The following is a 23,254-nucleotide window of genomic DNA, read 5'->3' as shown; positions in this document are numbered from 1 at the left end:
ACAACATCCGACCATCCATTGGTTTCTTATCTGACACAAAATATCAGTAGAGATGCTGTGCTTGGATGAACTTTGCCCTGTTACAATATAACTCAAATTATGCTCATCATTTCACATGCAGTGATCAGTGCCACTCAAAGAATACTACTACACAGACATAGCAATGATACATCATATATTGTGCATATTCAGATTATACGCATGACATGTTCAAAATAAATCTCAGCATGCTGTATTTATTGTATTTGTGGATATATTATTATCTCTTTCTGGATTATGTTCCCTATGTGTAATATTGATTTTTTTACGTTTGTATGTTGTTTATTTTGAGCTCTAATTTTGCTCCACCATAGACATATTTCACAGTGGACCTGTTATGTTTGTGTTTTACAAAAGGGGAACTGAAGAAAAATGAGTGAGTAGTCTCTACACATATCTGAATGTAGTAAAAACCAAAGAAAAACAAGTTACCTGCGCTCTCTCCTTAATCCCTATGTATTTTTAAACAAATGGAGGTTTTTTAGTTACCTCCAATGGCCATGAGAGGATGAGCCCACCTGCCAACGTCAAGGCAGACCCCCCTAGGTGGGTCCTAACTCTAACCATTCACCTTGCTTCCTTGAGCCTCTGGCAAAAATCTCTAATGTGACAGAAAGGGGTATTTTTTATATACACCCCTATACATTATTAACCCTTAATAGGGAACACATGGGATGGGCGGCTGCATTGTAACAAGGCTGAGTGATGCAAAAAATTGATACAAATGCAGAAAGATAAGTCCTGCGCTAAATGACTACAGTACACATCAGCCCCAATATATAGTAAAAACCAAAGAAAAACAAGTTACCTGCGCTCTCTCTTTAATCCCTATGTATTTTTAAACAAATATCTGTATGTGTTAACTATTATTAAAGGGAAACTCCAGTGCCAGGAAAACGATCCGTTTTCCTGGCACTGGAGGGTCCCTCTTCCTCCCACCCCCCAATCCCCAGTTGCTGAAGGGGTGAAAACCCCTTCAGTGACTTACCAGAGGCAGCGACAGGTCCCACGTCGCTGCTTCCTCCTCCCCCGCCGCTCCTCCTTCTGCTTACGTCGGCCGGTGGGCGAGACTGATTGCGCCCGCCGGCCGAGGAGACCTAATGCGCATGCGCGGCAATGCCGCGCATGTGCATTAGCGCACCCCATAGGAAAGCATTGAAAATTAATTTCAATGCTTCCCTATGGGGAATAGAGCGACGCTGGAGGTCCTCACACAGCGTGAGGACGTCCAGCGACGCTCTAGCACAGAAAACCTGTGCTGTGAAGCAGGAAGTTCCCTCTAGTGGCTGTCTAATAGACAGCCACTAGGGGAGGACTTAGCCCTGCAAGGTAATTATTGCAGTTTAAAAAAAAACTGCAATAATTACAGTTGCAGGGTTAAGGGTAGTGGGAGTTGGCACCCAGACCACTCCAATGAGCAGAAGTGGTCTGGGTGCCTGGAGTGTCCCTTTAATGTAAAACCCACAAATTGTTTAACAGTTACAAAAACCATTAGTGCGACAGATATAAATAAACCGATATAGGAGACTTAAATAACCTTACACGCAAGCCAATGTCTCTATCATGTCTACAAAGATCGAATAGATAAAGAAATATTGTATTGTAAAATCAGATGTGTGTTTGGATAAGGTTTTCACATGATTAAATATTTTTGGCTAAACTTTTCAAATTATTATTTTTTTTAATAATAAAATCTCAAAAAATATGTTATATAAAAAAATATATATCAATGTAAATCAATATTAACATATGTAAATGTTTATCCAAAAATATTAAATTGAAGCTTTTATAAGCATAATAGAAATCTATACCTAAATACGTATTTAATGATTACAATTGTAGATTGAAAATGTAAATATATACACACAGTATTGTGGAAAAATTTTAGGCAGGTGTGTAAAAATGAAGTAAGGTAAGGATGCTTTCAAAAGAGAAATGTTAATATTTTTTGTATCAGTTAACAAAATGCAAAGTGACCACCCTTTGCATTCAAGACCGTTTTAATTCCTCTAGGTTCAAATGAACATAATTCTGAAGGAACTCAACAGAGAGGTTTTTCCAAATATCTTGGAGAACTCCCACAGGTATTCTGTGGATTTAGGCGACTTCAGTGTCTGGTGATGAGATCCATAATTTTTAAGACTCCTTGTTTTTCTTTACACTGAAAATAGTTGGCTGTATATTTGAGGTTGTCATGCTGCAGAATACATTTTGGGCCAATCAGATGCCTACCTGATGATACTGCACAATGAATATGTATCTGCCTATACTTCACAGCATTGTGGAAACCATTACCGTATATACTCGAGTATAAGTCGAGTTTTTCGGCACATTTTTTGTGTTGAAAAACCCCAACTTGACTTATACTTGAGTCAATGTCTGTATTATGGAAATTTACATTGCCATAATACAGAAAAGGGGGCTGTGTAGGAGGGGGGCTGGCAGAGAGTGTTTACTTACCTCTCCTGCAGCTCCTGTCAGCTCCCTTCTCCTCCGCACCGGTCCGGTCAGCTCCCAGTGTAAGTCTCGCGAGAGCCGTAAACGCTCTCTGCCAGCCCCCCTCCACTGAACTGCCAATGCCACTGGACCACCAGGGAGTGAGAGCCCGCCTCCCTGCCATGTATCAAGCAGGGAGGGGGGGAATGAAAAAATATATAAATAATAATAAAATAATAATATTTTAAAAATAATAATAAAATAAAAAATAATATAACAAAAAAAATTATTTAAATAATAATTAAAAAAAATAATAATTAAAATGCCCACCCCCCACCAAGGCTCTGCAACACATACACACACTCACACTGCATTCATATACACACACTGCACTCATACACACACTGCACTCATACACACACACTGCACTCATACACACACACTGCACTCATACACACACTGCACTCATATACACACACTGCACTCACACACACACACTGCATTCATACACACACACTGCATTCATTATACACACACTGTAAATAAATATTCAATTAATATAATTTTTTTAGGATCTAATTTTATTTAGAAATTTACCAGTAGCTGCTGCATTTCCCACCCTAGTCTTATACTCGCGTCAATACGTTTTCCCAGTTTTTTGGGGTAAAATTAGGGGCCTCGGCTTATATTCGGGTCGGCTTATACTCGAGTATATATGGTATCTGTCTATAGTTCTCAGCATTGAGGAGTCCATTATCTGCCTATACTTCTCAGCATTGAGGAAACCATTATCTGCCTATAGTTCTCAGCATTGAAGAGACCATTATTTGCCTGTACTTCTCAGCATTGAAAAGACTATTAATTCTGACCAGATCCCCAATTCCATTTGTAGAATGCATCCCTAACCGTGCAAGCAACCTCCAACATGCCTCACCATTGCCTGCAAACACTCATTATTGTATAATTCTCCAGCCCTTCAACAAGCACACTGCCTTCTGCTGCAGCCAAGTATTTAAAGTTTTGACTCGTCAGTCTAGAGCACTTGATGCCATTTTTCTGCACCCCAGTTCACTTTTTTTGGGTAATTTTTTATTTTTGTTGTGCATAAGATTACAGCAGTGCTTGTATAGCCATAATAGCTTTCACAAGCGTGGTTTTCATGAGTAAAACATAAACATGGCATGCTGAAAACTTGCACATTTTTTATATTGTGTATATCGCTTAAACTATCTGAACTAATGAATCTCTGTGTGGAGGCTTACTCCGTATGTGTAGTTTATAACCGGATGGCTGTCATGTGAGGGTAAGCAACGTTTGATGCAAAGAGTGTAGGTCTCATTCCCGCTACTATCTGACATGCAGTGGTTGAATGGCTTTGCCCAAGCTAAGCATACTAAGGGTACAGTAGTTGCTTAATTCACGGCTATTCTTAGTATATGTACTCATATGTTACAAGAGGGTCTAGTACAGCGTATCAGGATAGTATTTCAGCAAATCATCTTTCCCTGCATATTGGTATATCATCTAGCTCTGCATGTTGGTATAGCTTAAGCTAGACTGTAGATAGGCATGCTGTAGAGTAAGTGTGCCCCTGGTTGCATTATTAGTAGCACGTTACATTGCAGCATCATAGGTTAGCATAAAGAGGGTCAGCAAAAATGAAAATCAAAATATAAAGTATATAAGATTTGGTGCATGGCGTCGAGGCAAGAGCAGCCGCTCATGTCCTTAGGTGGAAAAGTGCAGCCCGGTGATAGTCCCGCAAGCCAGCTTAGCAGATTCAGGTGGCAGGGTAGCTGGATCACTGGAGTTGGTGGCTCTTGGAAGTACGTTGTCTCCTCGGCCCCAGGTTTGCAGGGAGGCCGGCATCCTTGAACCACAGACTTGGTTTCTGCGAGGGACCAAGAATTTCCCAATCTTTGGGGTGGCGGAGGTGATGATGATTTGTTTCAGTCAGTGCTTGGTTCTTCGCCCGCGTGGGTGATGCTTGGGGGGCTTGCCTCGTGTCGCTCTCCGCCTGTGTAAGCGGGTGTGAGGTCTCGGGAGCGGTGTGTTACATGTAGTGCTCTGAGGAGGCTTTGCCACGCTGGGGTGACTCGTTTTCCTGCCTCCCTTTCGCGGCATTGAGCTTTGGATAGTGGTGGCTTGCAGGCGTGCTTGCAATTTAAGCCAGAAAGCCTGGAAAATCTGATCCAGCCACCTCATTGTGTAGGTATAGGCGTTGTTAGGTTTCTCCTCTGTTGCAGCCGAGCCACTTGTTGTTGCGCGGGCTGCGTCCGCCATTGTGGGGGTTTGCATGTGTATATGATCTGCAGGCTACAGGTGTAGCTAACTGCTCTCCAGGGTGGACCGGGATATCCCCCGCCGGTCCAGAGGCGGGGGGGGGGAGGTGGAGTCGTGCTTCTTTTAGCTTTGTTCGTCCGGAGGAGAGCGGCCGTCCATCCCCCAGTCTGAGTCTGGTAGGCCTCAGCCTGCCGATGTTGTTTCCGTTGCTTCAGGGCGTCAATTCGGGTAGCCATCGGCAGGGTTAGGAGCCCCCAGCTTGGGGATCGCCTTTGGTCGAGGTCACCAGGTTGCCAGCCCAGTATATCACCGGGTGTTTGGCAGTGCCAGCAGGAGCACTTGCGGTGCACGTCTTGCCTGCTTGCAGTCCAGGCTCCGCCCCCCCCCCCACTCCAGTTCACTTGACCTTTTTTCTAAGTCATCCATAAGACTTCCATGAAGACCACTTGTGAGAAGACTTCTCCAGACAGTAGATGGGTGTACCAGTTTCTACCGATTTTGAGCTGATGACACTGCTGGACATCTTGCAATTGCAAAATGAAGTAAGCATGATGTATTTTCCATCTGCTGCATTAAGTTTCCTTGGCCAACCGCTCGTCTACAGTGCTCAACGTTGCATCTCTATCCATGCCTCATAAGAAGAGCTTGGACAACACATCTGGGAACCCTTGTCTCCCTGGATTTATTCTGCCTGGGAGAGCATAACTACCTTGTGTCTTGTTACTGTCCTCAGCCTTGCCATGGTGTGTGACTTTTGACATTAAACTGTCTCAGTAACCTCACCTTGTTATCAGAGATTGGCTGTTTCTCACAAATTTGTATTCCTTTATTCCTTCCTTCCTTGCTTCCTCCCTTCTTCCCTCCCTATCTCCCCCTCCTTCCTCATCACAGTGTGCCTGTGGTCCACATCTGGATGCATACACAGACACACATTTACACAAACAATCAGACACATTTGTAGACACACAGTCACATTCATAGAGACACTCATAGTCACAAACATAAAATGGCAGAAAACCGCAGTCACTTACATACCGAGTCACAGCTTGTTCATGCCTAATGGCATAGTGTGGTAAACACGCTGGAAAGGTTTGAAACACTGCTTAGGTATAGCTAAGCAGCACTGGCTTCTTGGTAATCCTGTGTTGGCCTCTGGTATAGTTCTTATAGTGCATTTACAGACTTACCATCATATATCATGTTCTAAGTATATTTTATAGCATGCAGTGTTGTGAAATGTTCCAATATTAAATAGATGTACTCGTTCTGTATCTTATCAAGCTGCACACGCAGAGCTATCCCAGTAGCTGGGATCATATTACTGGTAATCACCAGACTCCTTATAAATAAATCATTTTAAAAGGCTGCTAAGAGCTTGAAATCTTTAGGACGTTTTACCATTTCACAGGCAGACAATCAGAAAGAACTATTCCGAGCTTTGGTAAATCCAGGGATTCGATTAGTACATTCCACTTTATCATGTGTTGGACTTGGGATACTCTGAGCTGTTCCTTTAGTACGTGTCCTTCTAGACGACTTGCCGTAACTTTATGCCTACTTGATTTCAGATCTGAAGTGCTTTTTGGTGAAAAACTGCAACCATTGAAAACTTTATGATTTTCAAGATGTTGGGATTGAGACATCTGATACTATGGTTGTTTGGCTGGAATAAAAGTTTGAGGAACACTGCATTCGTTACGAGAAATAACCTCCCACTGAGATAAGCGTAAATGCTTGCCATAACATAACACATTAACACCATTTTAAATAAATGACATGGTACATTTTTAGTCTGGACTAGATGTTCACAGCTCATGTGTTCACACACAAATTTAAAAGCATTCACTGCAAAATTATATTCTTCTGAAAAGTTCACTTTAACTCATTAATGATCACAGAGTCCAGTCCAGAGTCAGATCATCATGCCGTCTTCCTTATTTGACGTATTCTTACTTCCTATACAAGCTCATGTATACCAAGGTATTCTTTCATAAATAAACACAGCAGTAAGGCAATTAACAGAATTTATATGAAATGCCTGGCTTTCAATATAACAAGACTTTTTCCACAAGTCTAATGTAAATTGCTGGGTTAATTAAGTTCATTTAAGTACTGATTTACAAATCTCTAGGAAACACATATTGTGAAATGCGGTAGTAGAAATGTGCCTTTGGAAATAACCATACAGTAACATAGTCAGACAACTCATGGTACTCACAATTAGCTACAATAATAAATATGCAAATCAGAGGTATTTCAATCCCCAAACAGAAGTTGCGTAACAGAATTGCAGTAAGTCACAAATGTTTATCAGGAATTCAATGTGAAATCAAAGTGAATTTAAAAAAAATTAATGCAAAATAGTTGAATTTAATACATAACTGACTTGGAGAATGTTTTGCGTTCAACTATTATGGTATAGAACTTGAAAATGACTTTTTGAGTTTCTGATAATTCACAGTTGAATAATGCTGTTGGTAATGTTTACTGTTTACCTTTGTTTACCTTTTTTTCATTATTGTAAAAATGTAAGCTTGTTAAAAATGACCTCTTGCCTTTGCTAAGATTGTATTTTTCCATAATAGATTCTGAGGCAAAATACTAAAAGTGGATAACTGCTCGTTTTCAGGTGCCACTAGGTATCGATCGTGAATTCTACAAACCAATAGTACGTTACTCTAATTGTGTTTATTCTTTTGTAGTATTTAGTTTTAGCATGATATCAGCCTATCCAATGCTTCTCAAGCAGAAATCTGCCACAGTGCAACAATCAAATGCTCACTATCTGACTCAGTTCTCGATTCTCACAGAATTAGCTCTAGACTAGTGGCTGCCAGGAAGACTGTTCTTCCCATTAAAGTCACCCTATAACTTGCTTCATGCCAAATATTTTACAAGCATCTGTTGACTCTACCAACGTACCCTTAACCATAATATTATACCTTACATAAACTACAAGTGCCATTTACAGTTCCACAATACCCAGAAACACTACCTTCCTTGCAACAACCCACTGTGAAAAAGGAGAAAGGAGGGCAAAAACTACCCAACCGTAACAGTCCCAAACACTGTACAGGGCCAAGCTCACAATTAATTCAGAGCTTTACATTGAGCAATAGTGGAAGATTACAAATGCAGACTATTTTTCAGGAAGTGTGTGGGGATGCTGTGTTTCACAGCTAAGAAGGCATGGCTAGGGCTGCATAAACAAAGTGATTTAACTCCTAAATGGCAGATAATTCAGTAGTCCGACTGCAGGGGCATTGTCTATGCACCAAAACTTCTCCATTAAGCTACAGGTTTTTTTTTCTGTTTAGGTTGTCACTTTAAAGTAGTTAAATATAAAAAAATATATATAATTGCATTGATGCAAAGTTGATTTGACCATGTCAATTTCCTTTTAAATCGCAATCAATATTCACTATGCGACTCTATAATATCTGACTCTTAACACTTGCAAGATATATCGTAGACATGACAGTGTCCCTTTAAATATCTGCATAGATTATGTATAGTTTTCTTGCTGAAGATAGATGCTGTATACTGCGTATTGCATGGTTCTCTTGTGCAGATGGCAACATGCAACCAATTCTCATAAACAATAGTTATCTAGAACATCAAGTGACTTCTGCTATGTACCTTATCCCACATCTTGCTTGCCACTGTATGTGAATCATATTTTGTATTTTTCTTGTTTTTCAGTTGTATGCTTTGCAGTATTTGATTTTTTTTTATTTTTTTTTGCTATGTGCACTGGCTAAACCATAGTGTGGGTGTCAGAAACTCTCAGAAGCTGCTCATTTCAAAAAGTATTTTAGTAAAAACAATATACAGTAAAAATTAACTTGTTTGTTGCTGGTATTTGTTGTAACTTTAACAACAAGATACACCTATACAGCTATTATTTCAATATTGACATTTATTTTTTATAATAATATAAAAAGTATACTCATACAAACAAGCTATAAACAAAAACGATGTTAATGTAAGAAATAAAAGAACTCATTGTGTATACTAAATACGTAGAAAAGTTAGGTCTCAGATTAAAATCAGTCTAAAAACATGTACCACAAGCATATTTTCCAATGATATAAAAACATGAATATAAATATAAAGATTAAAAGAAAAAAAATAAAAGAAAAAAATACTATAGTTTATATAAAATCTTTATTTTGGCTGCCTGTCCAGAACCTGTAATTATATTTACACTGATAGCTTGAAGGATGTTCCCGGGGTGGATATTAACTATGTGTTAATGTTCTTTTAGTTTTGTGCCTTATTTTGTTTTTAGAAGGTTCCTACCTAAGTCTCTCAAGGCACAAATACTGACAGTATGAACCTCCATAACGATGGCCCCTCTACCAGGAAATGGCTGAATGATCTCAGCCAATAAACGGTCTCCTACTGTGAAAGCACTAAACATGCTGGTGAAGAGCTGTTACCATAAAACAAATGGGTGCTAATCATGTATTGCAGCAACACAGCTATTCACTGGATTCTATGAAAGTCAATGTTCGCTACACTGTGTGTGAGCTATCAACTTCCCTTTATAACAATCGGAGGCTCACTCTCTACATGCAGAGCGTTTTAGCTTGTTCAATCCTGCAAATAAAAACAATTCATACATACTGTAATAATTATAAATTTAATATATGTAATAACAGTTTCTTAGTTATTAGACTGAAAATAAACCAAATGTTCTAAAACTATTCTTCCCACTGATAATAATATGTTTACAGCCTTGGTAACGCCAAGTAAAAACATGTGAGTAAAAATCCCCTCCAGAGAAAGGTATAGAATGCTTGCAGCCAGGTTTTGGGAGAGGTATATAGTTGAGATAATTTGCAAGACTTTGTAACCATGCCGATTATTTCCAAAAATGTCTATGTATACGTTTCAATCATGTCCATTCTAGACTGATCTTGGATGCAGATTATAAATAGGGCTTTCAGTCTCTCAATATATTATTACACCGATCTTGCACAGTGAGACCATCTGGATTATTCACTCTGTGCATTGTCAGGGATTCAAAATTACATTTCTAATTTAAGGCCAAAGTAGCCAAACTGGAATTATAACTTGGAGAATTTCTCTGGTTCTGCTATTTTGGCCATAAATTTGAAATTCAACTTAAATTCTATTTGAATTCCTGGCAAATCTCACTTTAGTAAATAACCCTGGCTGTATTTTTTAAAACTATTTAGCATGTGTCCCGTGCTGTATTACTTTCTCTCTGTCAATCTATTTTCACGTTTCCACACACCAAGTCTCTCCATCCCTGTTTACCCTCCTCTCCTATCATTTTGACTCAATTTCTGCTTCAAACTTTCTGCTATCTGTTTTCCTGCCATTTATTCAGCCTTTACTTCCCAACTCAGATAATCTTGTCCCACTTACAAAATTCTCAGGCTTTTTCCACCAGCAGGCCAATTTGATTGACTTTTGGTTCTTGGATTTTTTCCTTCCCAAAATGATGCACAGTACAATCCACAATACAGAGTTGTCACTGCGGTGACTGCTCTGCTTCCAGTGAGGTAGCTGCGAGGTACAGGTAAAGGTTAGAATTCTTTACCTGCACCTATTTTACATGCTTTTTGCCATCTTTACCAAGTAGATCCTCTTCACTTTCTGGCAATTCAGCTGCCAGGAGCCCACATCAGTGTTGTACTCTCGTGCATGAATGCGAGAACTACTCTGAGATCTATGGAAACAATACCTGTCTCCCCTACAAATGACAACCCTTGACAGCGGTAATTCTTCCTTTTGTGAAGTTTTAGCAGGCGTAGGGGATATACTAAGACAAAGATTTTTTTCTTTCTGGAATACTCATGACATTTTGAAAGGGGGGAAGATCTACTTTACTACATTAGCTTACACATTGTATACATTCAATAAGCAGCACTATTAAACCAGACTCTTATATTAAATCCTATGTTTATATAGTCTACTATAGTCTACTAAGTACAGGCCTCAAACTCTCCACACACGACTAGCTATTGACAAGTCAAGAAATGTAGCCCTGGCAAGTAGAAACTCACCTCTATTGAGTAGGCTCTGGCTTGCAGTGCTGAGTAACCTGTATGCTGACTAGTAGCACAGAACATCACGTTTTAAGCCATGGACTAGATTGTTAGATTTATTTAGTCTACTCATTGGTTTCTGAGGCTGGTAAGTGGAAGTTTTGGCAGTCTGGAGAATATCGGAGATTGTTCAACAGTCAAAGGCTTATTATTATGTATCTTCAACAGGACCTCTGGAAATTTAACATCAAAGGACCACTATAGTGCCAGGAAAACATACTAGTTTTCCTGGCACTATAGTGCCCTGAGGGTGCCCCCACCCTCAGGGACCCCCTCCCGCCTGGCTTTGGGATGAGGAAAGGGTTAAAACTTACCTTTATTCCAGCGCCGGGCGGGGAGCTCTCCTCCTTCTCTCCGCCTCCGATCATCCCTTTCGGCTGAATGCGCATGCGCGGCAAGAGCTGCGCGCACATTCAGCCGGTCGCAAAGGAAAAGCATTTACAATGCTTTCCTATGGATGCTTGCGTGCTCTCACTGTGATTTTCACAGTGAGAATCACGCAAGCGCCTCTAGCGGCTGTCAGTGAGACAGCCACTAGAGGATTTAGAGGCTGGCTTAACCCTTATATAAACATAGCAGTTTCTCCTAAACTGCTATGTTTATATAAAAAAGGGTTAAACCTAGAGGGACCTGGCACCCAGACCACTTCATTAAGCTGAAGTGGTCTGGGTGCCTAGAGTGGTCCTTCAAGTTCATCTGGGTCAGCAGTCAACTACAGCAGCGATTGACATTAGAGTGAGTTGTAGAATGGGGGTCAGTATAAAAATTGTGCTGCAGATGAATCCTTGCATTAAGCAAGTACAGACATGTTTTTATAGTTTTTGGGAAGTGAAAGAAAGTCAGTTTCAAAAAGGGGTTTTGAAAGATAAGGCAGAGGAGGCAACTCTTAAAAGATAACTAAATCTTGTTGTATTTTTTATTTCTATTTTAATATTTTTGTGGGAGTCATGTGATGTGGCAATTCTAAAGGTGGTGTGACATGTTTATGATGCTGGCTAAAACTCTAAAGAACTTTGCATTAGATGAAAGTGTTGCTATAAAAAAAAAAAAAGGGGAAGCGGGGCAGAAACGAAAACCCCACACGTGTGTATTCTGTTTGTAGCTCCTCGATGGTTAAATGAGATAGCCCGTGTAATCTGTTAATGAACATAATAATTGTAGTTGGATTTCCACACAAACTATACATAATAGATTGCAGTTGTATTATGTAAGTAAAAATAAAATGAGTTGTGAAATACAGTGAGGGAGATTTATCAAGACAAAACCAGGTGCTATTCTGTGAAACATGCTAAATAATGAGCAATTACCATGGAAACCAACCTAACATGATAATGTTGGAGTTTCCTTTCGATAAATACATTTAGACTGCTTTGAACAGTGTTTGTAAAAACAAACAACAACAAAAAATATATATATTAGTGCCATTCAAGGCTTTTCCAGACACAGGCTATGAAGGACACCTGAACACTGTTAACACCAATTACAGTTCTTCCCATTGAAAGCTCATTAGATATTGCATAATAACAGGGGTGGGGGATGGGACAAGTTTGTATTGCTGATGGGGGACAAAAGTCCAAGTACACAGCTATATGATCCATAGCAGACTTTATTGAGACATAGGGGTGGGCTAACCCTATGTTTTAATGAGGTTTGCTTTGGATCATCCAGTTGTGTGCCCGGAGATTTTGTCAAAAATATTTGTAGATTGGGAAGCTACCATCTTTGTCTGGGAGGCAACAAAGGAGTGGAATGCATTATCGAAAGGCATGTGCAGTCCCTCTTCCAGCAGTTAATACTACATCTGGCAATTTTTGTTGTTGTAAAGAACAATAAATTTAAAAAAAACCAACATGGACAAATAAGTTAGGCTTATACAAGTGCACAATTAAACAACAGAGGGAAAAATTAAAATAGAACATAAGGTTCTACAGTTTTAAAGTAAGGGATGATGTAATAGCAACACCGCGTTTATTCCAAATCATATCTTAATAGAGATATGATCTTGGCAACATTTTGATGGGTGATGGCCTTTATCAGTCTAAGGTCATTAGTGAGCACACCAAACAAATACATGATGCGACATTTTAAAATGTGATAGTACACAACCAATCAAAGCATTAATTACTGTAATAACTGCCACAGAAATAGTAATGTGGACAATACTCGTGTGGGGAAAATTCTTAGAACACACTTGCCATTTACCAAAGGATGAAAACCAGGCTAAATAGCACTCACTTTAGAAAGTTACTTCGTTGTCAGCACTTCAGACATATAAATGGCCCTTATACTAATCAATCAATGCATTGTTTAGATTTGAAGCACCTCATTCAATAGGGAAGCACGTATCCTTGGATCAACGACTGCAAAATATAACAGAAATAAAATTACTTAAATAACATAATATGTTGTCTCTGAAACTGGATCCAGTAGTATCTCTGTACTAGATAACTATTAATGAGTAAGGTGTTCTGGTTTGGGATTTTTCGAGGATCTTGCCAAATAAGCCCATGTACATTTATAGCATGACTATGGAGATATTTGCTAATTGGTTGTGAATAAATAAGATATTACTTGCAGTCTTGGTTCACCGATCCTATGATGCTTCTTTAGAGTTTACTGCTACAGTTGTTAGACCTAGAGAAGCAGGGTTAGTTTATGTTCATTGTGGTATTGTGGGAGAACGTACAAGCTTGTACTGAGAGAGAAGGGAAGTGCATGTCATGTTGTCCAGTGTGCAAAAAGTGAATTGTTACAAAATGTTCTAACGTGAAAAACTGTGTCACCCACAAGTAAAACATGTTTTCAATCGGGCCAAACAAGGTGACAGTAAAACTCCCTGTGTAACTTATTGTACAGAATGCAGAATTGTAATATTTGGCATAGCATTGTTGTTTGTGTTTCTTTGGTTAGACAAACATGAGGCTGAAAATTATGAAAGATAAGTCATCAGCACAATGTGAACTGCCTTATCTGTTGGTGTTGAGTATTCTCTTCATAAAACCACAAGTCTGAAGTAGATTTGACTGTCTCATTTCGTGTATTCTAATCTAAACTGCTAGTAGAAGAGCGTTCTCTGGACTGTAATTAGATTCATCTCAGTCCTCTAAGTGGGCTTTTCTAATACATGGCATGGACTGCTCGAGTATAGGGTGGGAGCTATTAACATTTTAATTCAGCCCCCTTGGTTTATTTAATTCTTTTAACATACAGGCACAGCTTTAGAACATTTTATAATAGCAGATTCTTGCAATTCATTGTTACAAAGCTGTTAATGGTAGTGTTTGCCCTGTTTATAATACTATATAAATTTATAGATTCCTACAGTAACCACTCAGACACGCACACAATAAACTAATTGCATTGTGTCCTACTGTTAATACAATATTGTAGTCTTCTAAGAAATCCTTTATAGTATTTAAGAACCATGGATTCCAATTACAGTTACGTTTTTATTTAAAACAACAATAAAAATTTGAGTTAGGATAAACTATCTCTTTAAGAAAACAAATGTTTTCTATATTAAATTTTACCTTTCACTTTCTTGAGATCAGACCATACTGCTTAAAATAGGTCAATTTAAAAAACATGTATATTAATCTCTAAAAGGTACCCAAAAATCTATAGGCATCTTCTCCTTAACATTCATTTGTAGAGCCTAGCATACGGCTTCCTTTGCCTGGATACACACATAATGTAAATTATGCTCACTTATTGGTCTGGCACATTTTAAAGGGAAACTCCATGTCTAAAAAAAACATATAGTTAAGAGATGCAACAAAAAAATATATATGTTTACTAAAATGTGCACACTGCATAACATTTCTAAGATCTAAACCAATGCTTTTCATAAGGAAACAATGAGGACGTATCTCATTAAATATTGCTTCATTCAGATTTAAAGGCCTATTTACTAAAGTGAGAATTCAAAGTGAATTTTAAATTTTAAACTAAAAGCACCGCAGACTTCATTTTTCCATTGGATAATTGGATAATTCGGCTATATTGACCTTAAATTTGAAATTCACTTTTAATTCACTTTACATTCTCACTTTAGTGAATAACCCTGTTAGTGATTCATATAAAACACATATTTTAGGGCGGTGTGAGTTGAAGTTCTAAGTTTACATTGTATTGTATTACAATGTATGCGTCCATTAACATTGTGACTTGCTTATAAAGCTATTGTGGACCTGATCAGGCACAGCCAGCCATTGATATAGGTTGATCCGAGCAGGGGTGGACTGACAGCCTTCTGGGCCCCCGGACAAAATTAGATCCAGGGCCCTTCAAAGACAAAATATTAAAGTAGCACTATAGTGCCAGGAAAACAAACTTGTTTTTCTGGCACTATAGGGTCATTATGTGTCCCCCCCCACCGCTGGGCTGAAGGGGTTAAAACCCCTTCAGCCACTTACCTTTCTCCTGCGCCGAGCTCCCTCGGCTCTGGGGAATTCTCCTTCCTCTGCCAACGTCAGATTCGAATGCGCATTCGCGGCAAGAGACGCGCACGCATTCAAACCGCCCATAGGAAAGCATTACTAAATGCTTTCCTATGAACGTCCAGCTTGTCTTCTCGCTGTGATTTTCACAGTGAGAATCGCGGAAGCGCCTCTAACGAACTGTCAGTGAGACCGCCACTAAAAGCTGGATTAACCCTTAGTGAAACATAGCAGTTTCTCTGAAACTGCTATGTTTTCAGCTGCAGGGTTAAAACTAGAGGGACCTGGCACCCAGACCACTTCATTGAGCTGAAGTGGTCTGGGTGCCTATAATGGTCCTTTAAGGACTAAGTAAATGTTAAAAATTATTTTAAAGTAAGTAGTCAAACTGTTTGAGAACAGTTTGACAACTTACCTGGGGTCTGCTGGGACATGAGGCTGTAGTAGGGCATAGGAGCAGTGGTGTGTGTGAGTGGTGCAGTGTGTGTGAAAGGTTCAGTGTGTGTGTGTGGGGGGGGGGGGGTGTAGGGTGTGTGTGTGTGTTTTGGAAGTGTATGTGTGTATGGGGGGCAGTGTGTGAATGTGTATGGTGTGGGGGCAGTGTATGTGTGTGTGGGGCAATGTGTGTATGGGGAGGGCAGTGTGTGGGGGCAATGTATGTATGTATGTATATGGTGTGTGTGTGGGGGCAGTGTATATATAGGTGGGCAGTGTGTGTGTATATATATATATGGGTGGGCAGTGTGTGTGTGTGTGTATATATATGGGTGGGCAGTGTGTGTGTATATATGGGTGGGCAGTGTGTGTGTATATATGGGTGGGCAGTGTATGTGTATATATGGGTGGGCAGTGTATGTGTATATATGGGTGGGCAGTGTATGTGTATATATGGGTGGGCAGTGTGTGTGTATATATGGGTGGGCAGTGTGTGTGCATATATGGGTGGGTAGTGTATGCAGTGTGTGTGCATATATGGGTGGGTAGTGTATGCAGTGTGTGTGCATATATGGGTGGGTAGTGTATGCAGTGTGTGTATATGTGTGGGCAGCGTATGCAGTCTGTGTGTATATAACGGTGGGCAGTGTATGTAGTGTGTGTGTGTATATATATTGGTGGGCAGTGTATGTAGTGTGTGTGTATACACATATATATATATATATATATATAATATGTGGGCAGTGTATGTATATGGATAGGCAGTGTGTGTATATATATATATATATATATATATATATATATGTGGGCAGTGTATATGTATGGTTGGGCAGTGTGTATATATGGTTGGGCAGTGTGTATATATGGTTGGGCAGTGTGTATATATGGTTGGGCAGTGTGTATATATGGGTGGGCAGTGTGTATATAGGGGCGGGCAGTGTATGTATATGGGCGGGCAGTGTATGTATATGGGTGGGCAGTGTATGTATATGGGTGGGCAGTGTATGTATATGGGCGGGCAGTGTATGTATATGGGCGGGCAGTGTATGTATATGGGCGGGCAGTGTATGTATATGGGCGGGCAGTGTATGTATATGGTTAGGCAGTGTATGTATATGGGTGGGCAGTGTGTGTGGGGTGGCAGTGTGCTTGTGTATGGGGGGGCAATGTGTGTATGGGGGGCAATGTGTGTATGGTGGGGTGGCAGTGTGTGTATAATGGGGTGGCAGTGTGTGTATGGGGGGGGCAGTGTGTGTATGGGGGGGCAGTGTGTGTATGGGGGCAGTGTGTGTATGGGGGGCAGTGTGTGTATGGGGGGGCAGTGTGTGTATGGGGGGCAGTGTGGGCCTGCTTACCTGTAAAATCTTATGTTTTCTCCCTCCATCTCCTGGAGCAGCACTTGTCAGGCCAGGCTCCTCTTCTCACCCTCCATCCATGCTGTGAGTGCTCCGTGTGAGAGGGAAGCAGCGGGTGATGTCACTTCCTGCCCCCCTCCCATCCTCACACTGAGCACTGAGCAGGCAGAGATAGAGGAGACCTGGCAGAGTGACAGTGAGAGGTATGCTGCCAGGTCTCTCACTGAATGATGGGGGGGGGGGAGGTATTTGCAGAGTGATGGGTTGCAGGGGCCCTTCGACTCATTATGGGCCCCCTGCAACCTTCTTACAGCACTTTCTTTAACTTCTTCTGTTGTGGAGATCTCTGATCTCCACAGCAGAAGCATGGCTGTGCTGCCGGGCCCCTGACTGATTCGGGCCCTCGGTCAGTGACCGATCTGCCCGACCTGTCAGTCCGCCCCTGGATCCGAGCTATATTCCAAATGATCTGTCTATCAAGTAGTTGCCTCATCATGTTAGTACTTCCACCAGCTTCAACCAGAATCACACTGGGCATGACAGGAGCTGCCTGCTACCAGTTGCAACTTGCAAGGACCTTTTATGCATGGCTGCACAACCCTTGTATATGTTGAATATGTTAGCTGTCATTGGGACAGGCACGGGATGAAACTGTGTCCATTGTGTCTGGGTTCAGCATTCAGTGCATTTTTTCCGTGATGTCACAAAGATGTACTAAACCAATGTTTCCAGCCAGGAAGAGATTATTCCAGCTGGCTGATTGACAGCCAAGAAAAAGCAGCCCTACACACAAAATATGTTTTTTTTTTTTTTTTTTTTTGTCATCTATGGAATTCAATATTTTGTTTAAAGTCTGCATGGACTGGATCTTTTCACCATAGCTACTTTATTATACGGTTTTGTGATTTTGTGAACTAGAGTGATCCTTTAATGGTAACTGTACACCAGGCTACTGTGATGAATATTCTGTGTTGATGTACACTGTGTCATGCCTCTGCAACCAGTGACAAATGGACACTAATGATGCAATAGTGCAAAACGTAGAACTTAGTGGTTTAGTTCCACAGGTCTCAACATTAGACAGACAGGGAAGCTCCACTGGCTGTTAAAGAAAGGCATTTGATAGTCATGTATCCTTCTTATGTTTATATATAAACACAATTCAGTATACCTATTGATATCCTGACTTTAGGTATTATATATCCCACTTCAAGTGTTTTGTGTTTTTGCAAGTGATTGTTTCCCATTGCTTTCAGGATTCTGCAACAAATCTCTGTAGTGAGGGTAACTTAATATTTTGTTATATACTTTGCATTTTATATTGACTTAGTTGTGTGTTCACTCCTTTGTTGCAATGAGTGTTTGTTACATCATTTATATGGATGGACCTATCTTTATGATTGGTGGACTGGGTGATGATGCTCCCTTAAACATTTCTCTCCATACTGTGTGTGATGTTACGAGCAATCTTTTATTTGGTTATTGTCTTAATGTAGAGCCCAATAAATGTTTATTATTATTTTGCTTTCTTAGTTACTGATTGGCTGAAAAAGCACACAGGCAAGAATACCAAATGTTGAATCATGACGTGTATTTACATACATACACGCAGTGCACACTCCAGAGAGGATTGACACCCCCCATATTATTAGCTACATCACCAGTCCCCATGCCCCACTAATAGGATTTATATATTTCCTTGTTTTATTCCAATGAAGATTACAAAACCTGAAAAAATCTGGACTGTTGGTGGGTCTTGAGGACTGGTTTGTGAAATATTGAACTAGATAATGCATTAATCTAAAATAATATGAAATTCACCTCTTTTCAAATAATTTACTAGTCCTCTCCTCACCCTCTTGTGTTTGTCCCTAATGTGTAAAATGACTTATTATGAATTTCTATGACATCGAACAAGTCTGAGTTCACTTATCGCTCGTAACAACCCCTGTGATGTAATTGTTTGACAAGATTTAGTATGTAGTCATACAGGACATCTCATGATACACTTTTTATTATAAATATATTGAACAAGTTATAATCTTCATTCATGTTAAGTGTTATTATTCCTTTAGGTTTTCATCACTGTACACAACATTTTGCCCTCCATTCTTCAAGCTGTTCTTTTTTTCTTTTAGTCACTAATATTCATACAATAACAATGAATAATGTATCAATATACTTACATCTCTATAGTGAACATTTCTGGATTCCAAAAATAAGTTAGTTAATCATTGATGTGTATCTTAAAGGAACCCTCCAGACCACTAAAGAACTTTAGCTTCCTGAAAAGCTTCATGTGTGAAGACTGTGTCCTCTTTTTTCATTTTGGAAATAGTGCAGATTTCAATAGCAATCACCACTTTTATAAATTAGACTGGCTACACCCCCCTGTTTTTTCAAGCTGACAACAGGCCTTGTTACTTCCTGTTTTGGTTAGCTTATTTGCACTGAATTTAAGATGCATCAATTGCCCAGAGCACCTGCCTTGCAAACATTTCTCATTGAGCTGCATTGGGAATTATATGATTGGTCAGCTACAGAAAGTCTGGGCGGGGTTAGAAGGGGAGGGCTTGCAAAGGCAGCGGACAAGAAATCTGCAGTTTTTGCAAGCTGTTTTTAGATATAACTCTAATGGAAAAATGTATAATTAGAAGCATGCAAATTTTTATTTGCAGTATATCAACTAAACAGTGATTTTTATTTATTTTTTATTTGGGCAGTGAAGTGTCACTTTAAGTTACTGGCTAGTATATTCTATATATATTCTTTGTTCTTACAAATAATTTTAATTTAATCTGCCCACTAACATCATGAGATTTCATCATGAATCAGAACAACTCTTGGTTCATTGACTATTAATATTACTAGCATGTATATAAATATATGTTTAGTAGATATACCCCGATGAAAACACGCATGCATTTAATTATGCATTTTTTCATTGAGGTTATATCTAAAAAAACCTGCTTGCAAAATCTGCAGATCTCGTCTGCAGCCTTTGAAAACCATCTCCTTCTTACCACGCCCAGACTTTATGTGGCTGTCCAATCACAGACTTCCCAATGCTGCTCAATAAGAAGTATTTTCAAGGCAGGTGCTCTGGGCAAATGCTGCCTCTTGAGTTTCACTCAACTGAGCTAACCAAACCAGGAAGTAATAAACCAATTGTCTGATTGATAGCCAGTGGGGTGTAACCAGGTTAATTTATAAAAGTGCCTATTCCTATTGATATGTCCACTTTTTGCACAATGAAAAAAATAGGACACACTCTTTACACATAAAGCATTTTAGCAAGTTAAAATGCATTAGGGGTCTCAAGAGTCAGTTTACCAATACAACAGGATTTGCAATTATTCAGTCTTCAGGTAGGTCTTTGTGAGCACTTGGATAATGACATCTCTACAAACCGACTTATTGTCAGTTCTTTGGTAGGTGCTAGTAATGCAAGTGCAAAAGTAATTTTCTATATTGCTGGCTGTATCCCATGGTTCCCTTAAATTATGTTACATTCAAAGAGTGTCAGTAATTCTTTCCCTCCAATAAAATATGTGAATTCCATATCCTATTTATTTCACCTCTCGTATTATTCTGCTTTATTTTAAGGCTTTCAAAGTACTAGAGTAATACATTTGTAAAAAAAAAAAAAATGTGGCTAATCTAGTGCAGGGGAAGTGGAATTGGCTACGCTCCAGAGACCCAATGATGATGCTTATCCATTGAAGTGGCTGCTTTGAAACAAGAAATGTCACTTGAGTTTGGGAAATAAATCATAGAATCCTATGAAATACTGGCTAAACATGTAACACGTACTGTTAAATGTTTCATCTTAAGACCTGCTCAGACAGCAATAAAGAACACATACATTGTGCAATGTGTTTTAAATGTGTTTGTTAATGTAGACTTCCTGACAGCTACTGTATCACAGCTACTGTGTCTTTAAAGGAATCTGTTATGGGAATCGTTTAGTTACAAAAAATAAACTATGTTTTTATTTCTTTATATTGTTATCAGAATGCTTGTACTCTTCCTTTTTCAGTGGTGCCTGGCATATGGGTAGCTAATAGCCCATAATGCATTAGGCTAGTGTCGGCCTGTCCCCCTATATTTATTCTTAGTGTACAAATAAATTAAACGTATATGTTTTTTTTGTTATTTTTCCCCAGCACTTTGTTTTGTGCCATAGAACAAAAAGAGCAACGAAAGAGCCAACTGGAAGGTACACTTTAGAGAACGGGGGGTAACCCCAAATGTAACATAACAAAGGAGGACAGAAAGTGTACCTGTATGTAGTGAGTTATTACTCAGATATGTGTATATTCAGAGAAAAGTATGATAATCTCAACAGAGTATTTAACTGTAAGGCAAAGTCTACCACTGGTAGAGTCAGATGCTCAGTAGGTAAATGAAGAAAAACAAATAAATTTTATTCAATAATATTAAAACCACAACGTGCTAGTGTACAAAAGTGTAAATAAAAAAATAGTGCTACAACTAAAACCCCAAATAGGTGTATAAATAAAAAGAAAACAAGTATCAGCCAGAACCATATATCTATTTTCGTTCTTAACGCGGTCGTCAAAATATTGATGGGACTGGTAAGCAAACCCCAGGCTACTTGGTAGATATGAGGGAGATCTCCAAAGCTAATTAGCAGCAAAAAAATTGCGATGCATAAAGTATTAGGGGATTGGGCCAGTCTGGTAAGGAAGATATGAATAATAAGATATATATGTAGGGACAAAAGAAGAGAGCACAGCTCCCCGTGAGAACGGAGAGATAGTAACGGTCACAACTGTACTGTTAACAACAATGTAGCTGGAGTCTATAGTCGCTGATGGTCTAAATTACGTAATAAAGCAGCTATCTCTGCATATCTAGTACCAACAGTTATGTTAGCAGCTAGTAACCGGAGCCTGTGAACGCTAAAGGTCTGGTGTTATGTAATGAGGCAGCTATCTCTGCGTATATCGTAACGAAGACACCAGTTAAGTTAGCAACAAAATAACTGAAGCCTGTGATCACGAATGGTCTGATGTTTCGTAATAAATCAGCTATCTCTAATAAAACTGCTGTTATACAGAACGCTGAAGATTTAAGCGATGAATAAAACAGTATAGTATAAAGCTGTGCTAAGACGTTAAGTAAATACTATAGCAAAAGCTGTCCCTGTGCCTTTGAGGGCACCTATCTATCATCCCACTCAACTAAGATAAATTGACAGTAGAGAAGCCGTTACTATAACGGAAAGATAGTAGGTAGAAGCACTGAGAATAGCTGTAATAAGGATAGAGCAATGCTGAACAGAGACCACCTGTTACTAACGCTAGAGCTGTGCTATAGACTGTGCCTTCGAGGGCACCTCACTCTAATCCCACTGGTCAAGATACAAAATAAGGTAGTGAAATACATAAATCCATCGATAACTAATTCTTAAATCAGTGTGCTCAATAGAGTCGATTAGCGCACTGAAAGCCTCTACTGTTAAAGGTGAATTAGAAATAGTTAAAGGTAAGTAGCATGGTCGCAGATACAAGTACTTCGCTCTAAGTCATAGGAGAAGTACTCTAGGACACCCTGACGCGCGCATTTCGCCCGACCTGGCTCGTCAGAGGGGAAACGGTCGGTACACTGCGTCTGGTTTAAATCTAGAGGTAAGTATTTCTATTGGATAACAAGAACCATTACCCAATTGGTGAATACTCATTACGTCCATAGTGACGAAATGAGGGGGCGGGGCTAAGTCGGGTGAGTTACTTAACCCCTTCAATACTTAGTAGTTGGTACAGTTTAAAAAAACACTTCGATCATAAGGGAGAATAAGAATTAAATTGAAAATTACATACTGTAAATAAAAGAAGATAGTGCTGGAAATTAACCTTGCACAAATAATGATAAAGGTAAAAGAAATAATAGAGGAGAAGGAAAAAACGGATGAATAAAAATATTCAATGACCGTGTTAGATTGTGAAACAGGGCTCTCGCTGGGGAATATAATACAGAATTGACTTCCAATATGCAGAATTATACATAAAGGTAAAGGGCAGCCAATAAGTATACATTTGGATATTATATATATTACTGCCGAATGGGAGCTGGATGTCCTTATTCATTAGTAATGGGTAAACCCTCAGATCAAGTTAGTAAATACAGATGTGTACCATAGGATATTAAGTCCCCAAAGGTA

The 23,254-nt window shown here is 39.4% G+C and overlaps 1 long non-coding RNA gene across 1 annotated transcript in view; it reads left to right on the top strand.

Annotated features, from left to right (window-relative positions):
- The window catches only part of LOC134587360 (uncharacterized), a 748,302-nt gene that overhangs the window by 467,495 nt on the left and 257,553 nt on the right, over positions 1 to 23,254 (top strand). Inside the window, exon 6 of the long non-coding RNA XR_010086628.1 lies at positions 367 to 415. This is a non-coding gene — a long non-coding RNA (uncharacterized LOC134587360). The remainder of the gene's footprint in view (positions 1 to 366; positions 416 to 23,254) is intronic.

This window comes from Pelobates fuscus, chromosome 2 (assembly GCF_036172605.1).
Source record: "Pelobates fuscus isolate aPelFus1 chromosome 2, aPelFus1.pri, whole genome shotgun sequence".
Classification (NCBI taxonomy): Eukaryota; Metazoa; Chordata; class Amphibia; order Anura; family Pelobatidae; genus Pelobates; species Pelobates fuscus.
The sequence above is the reverse complement of the archived record's forward strand: the minus strand, read 5'-3'. Positions and strand labels throughout refer to the sequence as shown.